The sequence below is a fragment of the Giraffa tippelskirchi genome, chromosome 4 (genome assembly GCF_054371585.1).
Source record: "Giraffa tippelskirchi isolate mGirTip1 chromosome 4, T2T-mGirTip1v1.2.pri, whole genome shotgun sequence".
Taxonomy (NCBI): domain Eukaryota; kingdom Metazoa; phylum Chordata; class Mammalia; order Artiodactyla; family Giraffidae; genus Giraffa; species Giraffa tippelskirchi.
In genome coordinates, this window is record NC_137278.1 from 54,246,627 (window position 1) to 54,260,252 (window position 13,626).

At 42.4% G+C, this 13,626-nt stretch overlaps 1 pseudogene; it reads right to left on the reverse strand.

Annotated features, from left to right (window-relative positions):
* Positions 1–6,078: 6,078 nt before the first annotated feature.
* LOC145547162 (heterogeneous nuclear ribonucleoprotein A1 pseudogene) lies at positions 6,079–7,019 on the reverse strand (annotated as a pseudogene).
* Between the last annotated feature and the right edge of the window lie 6,607 nt (positions 7,020–13,626).

The following is a 13,626-nucleotide window of genomic DNA, read 5'->3' on the forward strand; positions in this document are numbered from 1 at the left end:
AGAGCTTCAGGCACAGAATGATCCAGAAATCTTTGGTGTCACCAGAGCTTCGTTCCTGTGGTCCTATCATTTTCTTTTTTCTTCCCACCTCTATATACAAAAATTGACCTCAGGCTAGCTTCCTTCTCGGCAGCAGAAATGGCTGCACTAGATCAAAACTTGCCATCTTTCCAGTGTGTCAACAGGAGACAGAGAGTTCTTTGGCAGCCTCTCTTTTAGTAGCTCCTTGGAAGGGAAAAGAATCTTCTTTCCCAGAAATCCCATCAGATTTCTCCCCGTTTTTATCCACAAAGAGGTCAGCTGCCCATCTTGAACCAACCAGTGTGTCCAGGGGCATGACATACAATGGTTAGCATAAGCCAAGTCAGGGTACATCCCTGCGGCTGAGATGGAGTCCAGCCCACCCTAATCATTTGGTTGAGAATGGGCGTGATAATTTGGGAAGAGATTGAGGCTCAAGGAGGGGAAAATAAAGAGCTCAATCAGAAAAACAATTGAAATGATGAAATCTGGGGCAATTTGAGTATCAAAAAAGACAATGACAATAATAGATTATAACCCACTGAATAAGTTAGAATCCGCGAAAGTGAAAGTCTCTCAGTCATGTCTGACTCTTTGTGACCCCATGGACTGTAGCCTGCCAATCTCCTCTGTCCATCCAGGCAAGAATACTGAAATGGGTAGCTGTTTCTTTCCCCAGGGGATCTTCCCAATCCAGGGATCGAACCCAGGTCTCTTGCATTATGGGCCAATTCTTTACCATCTGAGCCATGAGGGAAGCCCAAGAATACTGGAGTGGGTAGCCTATCCCTTCTCCAGGGGATCTTCCTGACCCAAGAATCGAGCAGGAGTCTCCTGCATTGCAGGAGGATCCTTTACGAGTTGAGCTACCAGGGAAGCCCAATGAAGTCATATAAATAATAAATTAGTAAGCAAGGGAAAATGGAAAGTGTTACCCTATAGTAGAATGCCAATGAATAAATGTAGACATAGTTATAAACACTATCTCACAAAATACTTATTAACTCAGTTCAGTTCAGTTCAGTTGCTCAGGCGTGTCCGACTCTTTGCGACCCCATTAACTGCAGCACGTCAGGACTCCCTGTCCATCACCAACTCCCGAAGTCCACCCAAACCCATGTCCATCGAGTCAATGATGCCATCTAGCCATCTCATCCTCTGTCATCCCCTTGTCCTCCTGCCCTCAATCTTTCCAAGCATCAGGGTCTTTTCCAATGAGTCAGCTCTTCCCATCAGGTGGCCAAAGTATTGGAATTTCAGCTTCAACATCAGTCTTTCCAATGAACACCCAGGACTGATCTCCCTTAGGATGCACTGGTTGGATCTCCTTGCAGTCCAAGGGACTCTCAAGAGTCGTCTCCAGCACCACAGTTCAAAAGCATCAATTCTTTGGCGCTCAGCTTTCCTTATAGTCCAACTCTCACACCCATACATGACCACTGGAAACACCATAGCCTTGACTAGATGGACCTTTGTTGGAGAAGTAATGTCTCTGCTTTTTAATATGCTATCTAGGTTGGTCATAACTTTCCTTCCAAGGAGTAAGCGTCTTTTAATTTCAGGGCTGCAATCACCATCTGTAGTGATTTTGGAGCCCAGAAAAATAAAGTCAGCCACTGTTTCCACTGTTTTCCCATCTATTTGCCATGAAGTGATGGGACTAGATGCCATGATCTTAGTCTTCTGAATGTTGAGCTTTAAGCCAACTTTTTCACTCTCCTCTTTCACTTTCATCAAGAGGCTCTTTAGTTCTTCTTCACTTTCTGCCCTAAGGGTGGTGTCATCTGCATATCTGAGGTTATTGATATTTCTCCCGACAATCTTGATTCCAGCTTGTGTTTCTTCCAGCCCAGCATTTCTCATGATGTACTCTGCATATAAGTTAAATAAGCAGGGTGACAATATACAGCCTTGACATACTCCTTTCCCAATTTGGAACCAGTCTGTTTTTCCATGTCCAGTACTAACTGTTGCTTCCTGACCTGCATACAGCTTTCTCAAGAGCCAGGTCAGGTGGTCTGGTATTCCCATCTCTTTCAGGATTTTCCACAGTTTATTGTGATCCACACAGCCAAAGGCTTTGGCATAGTCAATAAAGCAGAAATAGATGTTTTTCTGGAACTCTCTTGTTTTTCGATGATCCAACAGATGTTGGCAATTTGATCTCTGGTTCCTCTGCCTTTTCTAAAACCAGCTTGAACATCTAGAATTTCACAGTTCACGTATTGCTGAAGCTTGGCTTGAAGAATTTTAATTAGATTTTTTTTTTTTTGGCTTCACCATGCAGCTTGTGGAATCTCAGTTCCTGAACGAGGGATAGAACCCCCACCCTCAGCAATTAACGAATGCAGTCCATTGGAATTAGTAAACAAATTAATTAATTTCTGGGTTTTCCCTAGCAGTCCAGTGGTTAGGACTCAGCACTTTCACTCCAGTGGGCCTGAGTTGAACCCCTGGTCAGGGAAATAGGATCCTGCAAACCTTGAGGCATGGCCAAGGATAAAAAGCAACTTCCATTATTAGTTAACCTGACAGTGGAGAAACTTAGCAGATAGGGGATGCTACTAAAGGACAAGTCAACAACATGGGATTCATGATGTAATGCAATGAGAAGAATGTACAGCTCATTTCTGACAATAAGTATAAATCATCAGGAAAGGTCAGACGAACTCAAACTGATATTTTACATAGTAGCTGGCCTATACGTTTCAAAAATGCCAAGATCAAGAAAGACAAGGAAAGACTGGAGAACTGCTCCCCATCATAGGAAACTAAGAGACACATTGATCTAATTGCAATACATGATCTTGTTTGGGATCCAGACCTATAAAAGATACTATTGGGGACAATCTATGAAATATGACTAGAGTCTGTGATGCTAATATTATGTTAATGTTAGTTTCCTGATTTTGATGGTTGCATGAAGTTATGTGTGAGATTGTCCTTGTGAGCAAATACACACTGAAGTATCAAGAGAGGATGTAAGGCATCATTTTCTACAATCTACTGTCAAATGATTTCGAAGGAATTGTGATATGTTCACATAGAAAAGGGACTTCCTTGGTGGCCTAGTGGTAAAGAACTTCCCTGCCAATGCAGGAAATGCGGGCTCAATCCCTGGGTTGGGAAAATCCACTGGAGAAGGAAATGGCAACCCACTCCAGCATTCTTGCCTGGGAAATCCTATGGACAGAGGAACCTGGAGGGGTACAGTCCATGGGGTTGCAAAAAAGTCAGACACCTCTTAGCGACTGAACAACAACAGCACACAGAAAGACACATACCACATACCTATGGTAAAATGCTAACAGTGGGAAATATGGTTAAGGTTAACAGAAACGCTTTGTATTAGTCTTGCAACTTTTCTCTAAATTTGAAATTATTTAAAGGTGAAAATAAATGACTTGTAGTTATTCGGCCTCAGCAAATGCATAGATGGTGTTAAGGGTGTCATCAAGAAGACATGACTCCAGTTTGACCTGTGGGCTGGACCCAGGCGTTTGGAGCCTGTTCATAGTAGGGATAATCCTTTTCCTCTTTGTAGGGTCAGTCATAATGTCCCTTCTTCTTTTCTCATTCTAATAATTTGAGTTTTTATTTTTTTATCTTGGTCACTCTAGATAAAATTTGCACTTTTGTTGATCTTTTCAAAGAACCACTTTCTGCTTTCATTGGTTTTTTTCTCTGTGCTGTCCTGTGCTTAGTCGTTCAGTTGTGTCTGACTCTTTGCAACCGCATGGACTGCAGCCTGCCAGGCTCCTCTGTCCGTGGAGATTCTCCAAGAAAGAATACTGGAGTGGGTTGCCATGCCCTTAGCTGGTAAAGAATCTGCCTGCAATGCAGGAGACACCGGTTCGATTCTTGGGTCAGGAACATTCTCTGGAGAAGGGATAGGCTACCCGCTCCAGTATCCTTGAGCTTACCTGGTGGCTCAGATAATAAAGAATCTGCCGTAACTGGGGAGACCTGGGTTTGATCCTTGGGTTGGGAAGATCCCCTGGAGGAGATTTTTCCTCTAATGTTTCTCTATTCTTTTTTTTTTAGCTGAAGTATAGTTGATTTATAGTGTGTTAAGTGTACTGAAAAGTGATTCAGTTTTATATATATATATATACACACACAGACACACACACACACACGCAAACATACTTTTTCAGATTCTTTCCGATGATAGGTTATTACAAGATACTGAATATAGTTCCCTGTGCTATATGGTAGGTCATTGGTATTGATTTTATATATAATAGTGTGTATCTGTTAATCCAATATTCCTGATTTGTCCCTTCCCCTCTTTTCCCTTTGGTAACCACAAGTCTGTTTTCTACGTTTGTGAGTCTATTTCTGTAAGTTCATTTGTACCACATTTTATTTTTCATTATTTCTTGCTTATTTGTTTATTTTTGGTTGAACTGGGTCTTCATTGCCGCACTTGGGCTTTTTCTAGTTGCAGAGAGTGTAGACTACTATCTAGTAGCAATGCATGGGCTTCTCAATGCAGTGGCTTCTCTTGTTGTAGAGCACAGGCCCTAGAACATAGGCTCAGTAGTTGCGGCACATGGGCTTAGCTGCCCTGCAGCATGTGAAAGCTTCTGGGACTTGGGATTGAGCCCAAGTGCCCTGCATTGGCAAGTGGATTCTGCCAATTTGTATCACATTTTATTATTTTATTTTTTTCAAGAGGATACTAAATGTTTTATTGATTACACATGATACAGGTTGATACACCAGCTTCGTTCCCATCTATAACTTTATTTGATACCATAATTCAATTTATATATATTGCATAGGATGTGCCAATGATCATTAACAACCAAAAAACAAAAAACTCCATGACTTTGAGTGGGTGAATCTTTTAATGGTGAACTCATGTCACAGCACAGTAACTGTCAGTTCAACTACATCAAGGTTCTGAAGACAACAGCTTCTTCACCAAAGCAGGTTGTGAATAAATTTTGAATTAAACCTGGGATCACCCTGAAGGAATTCTAACTTCACACTGTTGGAGTAGTTTACCAAAATGACTTTTGGTAAACTAATTTTTCATGGCACATCAAAAAAAGAGACACATTTATTCAGCGTCACGATCAGACTATTACATTTAGCAATTAACAGCATGGGTGCAAAAAAAAAAAAAGAAATCTACATTAAGATCCTTTTTTGGCATACTTTACACTTTCCACAGAACAGAAACTAAACTAACCTGTTATACAATTAGTCAAAGCTATTGTTTTTCCAGTAGTCACATATGGATGTGAGAGTTGGACCATAAAGAAAGCTGAGTGCTAAAGAATTGATGCTTTGAACTGTGGTGTTGGAGAAGACTCTTGAGAGTCCCTTGAACTGTAAGGAAACCAAACCAGTCAATCGTAAAGGAAATCAGTCCTGAATATTCATTAGAAGGACTGATGCTGAAGTTGAAGCTAAAATACTTTGGCCACCTGATGCAAAGGACTGATTTATTGGAAAAGACCCTGATGCTGGGAAAGGTTGAAGGCAGGAGAATGGGATGACAGAGGATGAGATGGCTGGGTGGCATCACTGACTCGATGGATATGAGTTTGAGTAAGCTCCGAGAATTGGTGATGGACAGAGAAGCCTGATGTGCTGCAGTCCATGGGGTTGCAAAGAGTCGGGCACGACTGAGTGAACTGAACTGAACAGAACAATTAGCCAACGGGCTTCCCAGGTGGCGCTAGTGGTAAAGAACCTGCCTGCCAAGAGACATGGGTTGATCAAGCAGAAGGGCATGGCAACCTACTCCAGTATTCTTGCCTGGAGAACCCCGTGGACAGAGGAGCCTGGTGGGCTACAGTCCAAAGGGTTGCACAGAGTTGGACATGACTGAAGCAACTTAGCACACACACATGATTAGTCACAAGTATGGTTCTTGAGTTTTTTGCCCATACAGATGAGTACTGTCCAAAACATGTCTTCTTTGTAGCAGGGAGGCCCTGCCACCACATTCCTTGGCTGAGTTCACAAATCTGTTGTAACCTGCAGCTTCCCTGTCACTTCTCTGGCTCTCCTCTCTGGCTAAGGTTTGTTTCCTGGCAATAATTAAAACCTTCTGCCTTTGCTATAGCTACTGCTGCTGCTGGAACCTCCATAGCCAGCTTGCTTTTGTGGTCAAAGTACTGGCCTCTACCACCATAGGGGCTAGAACCTCTGCCTCCAAAATTTCCTTCTTTCATGAGTCCAAAATTTGAAGATTGATTGTCGTAATTGTCAAAATCATTGTAGCTCTGTCACCTCCAAATTGCTTCCGTCATTACCAAATTCATTATAACCATCCCCACTGCCACCATATCCACCACCATCATGGCTGCCACCAAAGTCACCTCGACCACTGAAGTTTCCTCCATGACCAACATTGTCATTCCCTCCAAAACCACCTCCACAACCACCACCAAAGTTTCCAGAACCACTTCGACCTCTTTGGCTGGATGAAGCACTGGCCATCTCTGGCTTAGATAGGGCTTTCCTTACTTCACAGTTGTGGCCATTCCCAGTGCGGCACTTCTCAGTGCCAGTCTTATCTATGGAGTCACGGTCGTCAAAGGTTGTGAACGCAAAGCCTCTCTTTTGCCACTGCCTCGGTCAGTCATGATTTCAATCACTTCAGTTTTCCTATACTGTTCAAAATAATCTCTCAGGTGATGTTCTTCACTGTTTTCTTTAATACCACCAGCAAAAGTCTTTTTCACGGTTATATGGGCACCAGGTCTTTGAGAATATTCTCTTGAGATGGTCCTCTTTGGTTCCACAAGTCTTCCATCCATCTTGCGTGGCCTTGCCTTCCTGGCTGCGTTAACCTCCTCCACAGTGATGTATGTGACAGACCCAAAGCCTCTGGAGGGTGTGGTGTTCAGATCCTTCATTACCACACAGTCTGTGAGTGTTCCCCTCTGCTCAGAATGGCTCCTCAGACTTTCATTTGTTGTTTCAAAGCTCAATCCTCCAATGAAGAGCTTCCGAAGCTCTTCTGGCTCTTTGGAAGACTGACTTAGACTTTGACTCTGACTTAGATGGCAGTGGAGGGGGGAAACTTCAAAGATGCTTACTCATGGGTAGAAAGCTGTATTATATTTTAAGTTACACATATAAGTGGTATCATATTAATTTGTCTTTCTCTGTTTGACTTACTACATTTAGTATGATAATCTCTAAATCCTTCCATGTTGCTGCAAATGGCATTACTTTATTTTATTTTTTATGGCTGAGTAATATTCTTTTCTGTGTGTGTGTGTGTGTGTGTGTATCACATCTTCTTTATCTATTCATTTGTTAATGGACATTTAGGTTGTTTCCATGCCTAGGCTATTGTCAATAGTGCTCTATGGGCATTAGGGTGCATGTTGTATTTTGAATTAGAGTTTGTGTCTTTTCTGGATATATACTCAGAAGTGGGGTCACTGGATTCTATGGTAACTCTATTTTTAGTTTCTTAAGGAACATCCATAATGTTCTCCATAGTGGCTGTACCAATTTACATTCCAACCAACAGTATAGGAGGGTTTCCTTTTTTTATGCACTCTTCAGCATTTATTGCTTGTAGACTTTTTGATGATGGCCATTCTGATCAGCAAGGAGAGATAGGAAAGCCTTCTTAAGTGAACAATGCCAAGAAATAGAGGAAAACAATAGAATGGGAAAGATTAGAGATCTCTTCAAGAAAACTAGAGATACCAAGGGAATATTTCTTGCAAGGATGGGCATAATAGAGAACAGAATTGGTAATGACCTAACAGAAGCAGAAGAGATTAAGAAGAGATGGCAAGAATACACAGAAGAACTCTACAAAAAGTTTTAGTGACCCGGATAAGCACAATAGTGTGGTCATACACCTAGAGCCAGAAATCATGGTGTGTGAAGTCAAGTGGGCCTTAGGAAGCATTTCTATGAACAAGGTTAGTGGAGGTGATGGAATTACAGCTGAGCTATTTCAAATCCTAAAAGATGTTGCTGTTAAAGTGCTACACTCAATATGCCACCAAATTTGGAAAAAGGAGTGGCCACAGGACTGGAAACAGTCAGTTTTCAATCCAATCCCAAAGAAGGACAATGCCAAAAAATGTTCAAACCACTGTACAGTTGCGCACATTTCACATGCTAGAAGGTAATATTCAAAATCCTTTAAGCTAGGCTTCAGCAGTATGTGAACTGAAAACTTTCAGATGTACAAGCTGAATTTAGAAAAGGCAGAGATCAAACTGCCAACATTCATTGGATGATAGAAAAAGCAGGGAATTCCCGAAAACCATCTACTTCTGCTTCATTTACTATGAGAAAGCCTTTGATTGTGTCATCACAACAAACTTTAGAAAACTCTTAAAGAGGTGGGAATAGCAGACCATCTATCTGTCTCCTGAGAAACCTGCATGCAGGTCAAGAAGCAACAGTTAAGACATGGAACTGTTCCTTTAGGATTGACTGATTTGATCTCCTTGCTGTCCAAGGGACTCCCAAGAGTCTTCCCCAGCATCACAAGATGAAAGTGTCAATTCCTTGGCTCTCAATCATTTTTATGGTCCAACAGTCTTATCATACATGACTACTGGAAAAGCCATAACTTTGACTCTATGGACTGTCTGGTTAGCAACCAGACATGGAACAACAGACTGGTTCAAAATTGGGAAAAGAATATGTCAGGGTGGTATATTGTCACCTAGCTTATTTAACCTCTATGCAGAGTCCCTCATGGGAAATTCTGGGCTGGATGAATCAAAAGTTGGAATCAAGATTCCTGGGAGAAATATCAACAACCTCAGATATGGAGATGATACAACTCTAATGGCAGAAAGTTAAGAAGGGCTAAAGTACCTCTCGATGAGGGTGAAATAGGCGAGTGAAAAAGCTGGCTTAAAACTCAACATTCAAGAAACTAAGATCATAGCATCCGGTCCTATCACTTCATGGCAAATAGAAGGAGAAAAAGTGGAAGCAGTGACAGTTTCTTTTCCTGGGCTCCAAAATCACTGTGGATGGTGACTATAGCCATGAAATTAAAAGACACTTGCTCCTTGGAAGGGCTTCCCTTGTAGCTCAGTTGATAAAGAATCTGTCTGCAATGCAAGAGACCCATATTCGATCCCTGGATTGGGAAGATCCCCTAGAGAAGGAAATGGCAGCCCACTCCAGTATTCTTGCCTGGAGAATCCAATGGACAGAGGAGCCTGGCAGGCTACAGCCCATGGGGTTTCAAGAGTCAGACACGACTTAGCAACTAAACCACCACCACCTTGGAAGGAAAACTATGACAAACCTAAACAGCATATTAAAAAGCAGAGACACTACTTTTACAATGTTGTGTTGGGTTTCTGCCTTACAACAATGCAAATCAGCCATAAGTATACATACATACCCTTCCTCCCTAGTCTCCCTTCCCTCCCCCCACCCCATCCCTCCTGGTCATCACAGAGTGACTGACCAGGCTTTCTGTGCTAGACAGCAACACCTGATAGCATGTACTTGTTGATGCTACTTTCTCCATTCATCCCACCCTCTCCCTCCAGCTCCGTGTCCACAAGTCCATTATGTACGTCTGCATCTCCATTCTTTCCCTGCAAATAGGTTCATCAATATCATTTTTCTAGATTGCATATATATGTGTCAATACACTGTATTTGTTTTTCTCTTTCTGACTTAGTTCATTCTGTATTACAGGCTCTAGGTTCATCCACCTCACTAGAACTGACTCAAATTTGTTCTTTTTATGGCTGAGTAATATTCCATTGTATGGATGTACTACATCTCCTTTATCCATTCATCTATCGATGGACATCTAGGTTGTTTCCATGTCCTAGCTATTGTAAACAGTACTGCTATGAACATTGGAGTACATGTATTTTTTTCATTTATGGTTTTCTCAGAGCATAAGCCCAGTAGTGGGTTTCCTGGGTCATGTAGTAGATTTATTCCTAGTGCTTTAAGGATACTGCTGCAATTAATGTCAATAAATATTCAGCATACATTTCCCTCTAGGAATTTTGTAGTATCTGATTTTACATTTAGGCTTTTAATTCATTTGAGTTTATTTTTGTGTATATGACAGAATGAGAATATTCTATTTCATTCTTATTCATGTAGCTGTCCAGTTTTCCCAGTACCTCTTGTTGAAGAGACTGTCTTCTCCATTGTATATTCTTGCCTACTTTGTTGTAGATTAATTGGCCATAAGTGTGTGAATTCTCTATTCTTGACGTAATCAATTTCCATACAATCTGTATTTTTTCTAAAGTCTATAAAAGTGCAAGTTGCTCAGTCGTGTCTGAGTCTTTGTGACCCCACGGACTATAGTCCGTGGAATTCTCCAGGCCAGAATACTGGAGTAGGTAGCCTTTCCCTTCTCCAGGGGATCTTCCCAACCCAGGGCTCGAACCCAGGTCTCCCGCATTGCAGGCAGATTCTTTACCGGCTGAATCACAAGGAAATCTCCTGTTTATTTATTGATTTATTTTTGGCTGCCCTGGGTCTTCATTGCGGTATGTGAGATTTCTCTAGTTGCAGCGCACAGGCTTGACATCTGGGATCTAAGTTTCCTGACCAGGGATCGAATCCAGGCCCTGGTAGTAAAAGCACCTAACCACAGGACCACCAGGGAATTCCCTATTTCCTATTTCTTTATGTCTTGTAATCTTTTGTTGTTGTTGGAAACCCGATATCTTAGATAACATGCAAATATTATATATTATTATAGCAGATATGGCTACTGTGTTCACCCTCCCCTCCCCAGGTATGTTATTGTCTTTTAGAGATGAATTGCTTGTTGTTTAGTGACTGGATAATTTTAGTGAGGTACCTCCACCCCTGAGAGTGTGAATCCTCAGATGTTGCACCTCAAGGGGTGCAACCTTGAGCATACCCACAACTATCCTGTGATGGCAGAGATCTGGGCAGGGTTCTCTTTGTCTCTTTCTCTTAAAACATCTCGTTTTGAGATGACTGACTGCTGACTGCCCTGGCTGACTGCTCTACTGTTTTCAACAATGCTCCAGGGGATAAATTGCTTTACAGTGAAGTCTAACCAAACCCAAATGCTTTATATGAGTAGTACCAGAGGTCAATGTTGGAGACTTTTCTCAGATCAAAGGAGGCCTCTTCACAGCTTTTTCTTTCTGTGAGTCGGACACGACTGAGAGACTGAACTGAAGTGAACTGAGTTCATTAGTTTATTTTATTTATTTTTGGCTGTGCTGGGTCTTCATTGCTGTGCAAAAGCTTTCTCTAGTTGCGATGTGCGGGGGTTACTATCATTGCGGTGCGCAGGCTTCTCATTGCGGTGGCTTCTCTTGTCGCAGAACTCAGGTTCTAGGTGCACAAGCTTCAGTAGTTTTGTTGCAGGAAGGGGGACCCCTTCCAGGACCCGGAACTGGGCTCTTGTCTAACATTCGGAAATGAATTGTCCGAGGAGACACATGTGTTGACAAAGCAAGAGATTTTATTGGGAAAGGACGCCTAGGGGGAGCGCAGTAGGGTAAGGGAACCCAGGAGAACTGCTCTGCTACGTGGCTCACAGTCTCGGGTTTTATGGTGATGGGATTAGTTTCTGGGTTGTCTTTAGCCAATCCTTCAGACTCAGAGTCCTTCCTGGTGGTGCAAGCCTTGTTCATCCAAGATGGATGCCAGTGAGGAGGATTCTAGGAGGTGGTTGGACATGTGGTGTCTCTTTTTGACCTTTCCCGAACGCTTGCGGTTGGTGGTGGCTTATTAGTTCCATGTTCCTTACCAGGACTTCCTGTTGTAAAACAACTCGTGCAAATGGTTACTATGGTAGCTGGCCAGGGTGGGCAGTTTCAGTCAGTGTGCTTTCCCTAACAGTTTCAGTGCATGGACTTTAGTTGCCTGCTGCACGTGTAATCTTCCCAGACCAGGGATCGAACCTGTGTCCCCTGCATTGGCAGGAGGATTCTTATTCACTGTACCACCAGGGACGTCTGGTAGATTTTTTGAACAAATTTTCGTTTTTCATTTGCTCTCTAGGTCAATTTCTAGAGACTTTAAATAGTTATTTTTAGAATAATTTTCACCATTTTCTCTGGGAAGCAGCTCACGGTGCTAGGCCAGAAGAGGAACTCCCTTCAGTGTTTCATCTGGACAAGCGTACCTGCAGATCAACAAGAGGAGGCAGGTCTTGTAGCTTCAGTTGGCTGTTTGGGGTTTGGTTGCTTGTTTGGTGGCCTGATGTCACAGCAAGCTCAGGAAGACAGCGATGTGGAATAACTGTGTTTCCAATGCTAAATGCTTCCCACATATTGATTCTGAAGCCAGTTTTGCGAACGTGGAGGTTGAGACACGAACAGATGAAAAGACATGCCAAGCTCCCACAGCCTTGTCAGATTTGGGATTTGAACCTAGGCAGTCTGAGCTATTTCTACAAACGCTGCCTTTCTCAAGTGATGGAGATTTGGGTTCCCTTGTAACTTAGGACAAATAACCTACGTTATTTATTTATCCAGCATAGTAAATAACCTGGGCATGTGTCCTTAGGAACAGCAGGATGAGAATGCTCTGCGTACATTGGAAATGGCTGGTGACACGAAAATGAAGAATCTGACCATGTTGACCATTTCCTGCATCCTAGGGTGCAGTGAGCTTGACCCGACTCCGTTTCCAGAACAAATTTGAGGAATGTTGCAATAGCACGTAGGTAATCACTAGGCTTTTCCTATGAGTTGAGTAAACACTTGAAATTCCACCACTCCCTTCTCTTTTCATCCAGGTGGCCTTATTTTGTCAAGTGAACTGAGGTTTTCCGTGTTCTTATCAGAAGTTGTCAGCTGGCAGATGGTTTGTTGTTCAGTTGCTAAGTTGTGTGACTCTTTGAGACCTCATTGGCTGTAGCACGCCAAGCTCCTCTGTCCTCCACTATCTCCCAGAATTTGCTCAAATTAATGTTCATAGAGATGGTGATTCTATCTAGCCATTTCGTCCTCTGCTGCCCCCTTACCCTTTTACGTTCAATCTTTCCCAGCATCAGGGTCTTTTCCAATGAGTCAGTTCTTTGCATCAGGTGGCCAAAGTATTGGAATTTCAGCTTTGGTATCAGTCCTTCCAATGAATATTCAAGCTTGATTTCTTTTAGGATTGATTGGTTTGATCTCCTTGCAGTCCAAGGGACTCACAAGAGTCTTCCCCAGCACCATGTTTCCAAAGCGTCAATTCATTATCACTCAGCTTCTTTACAGTCCAACTCTCACATCTGTAAATGACTACTGGAAAAACCATAGCTTTGACTAAATGGACATTTGTTGGCAACGTGGTGACTCTGCTTTTTAATACTCTGTCTAGGTTTGTCATAGCTTTCCTTCCAAGGAGCACTTGTCTTTGAATTTCATGGCTGCAGACACTGTCTGTAGTGATTTTGGAGAACAAGAAAATAAAAATCTGTCACTGCTACCACTTTTTCCCTTTCTATTTGCCATGAAGTGATGGGACCAGATGCCATGATCTTAATTTTACTGATGTTGAGTTTCAGGGCAGCTCTCCTCTTTCACCCTCATCAAGAGGCTTTTTATAATAGTTCCTCTTTGCCTCCTACCATTAGAGTGGTATCATCTGCATATCTGAGGTTGTCGATATTTCTCCCAACAATCTTGATTCCAGCTT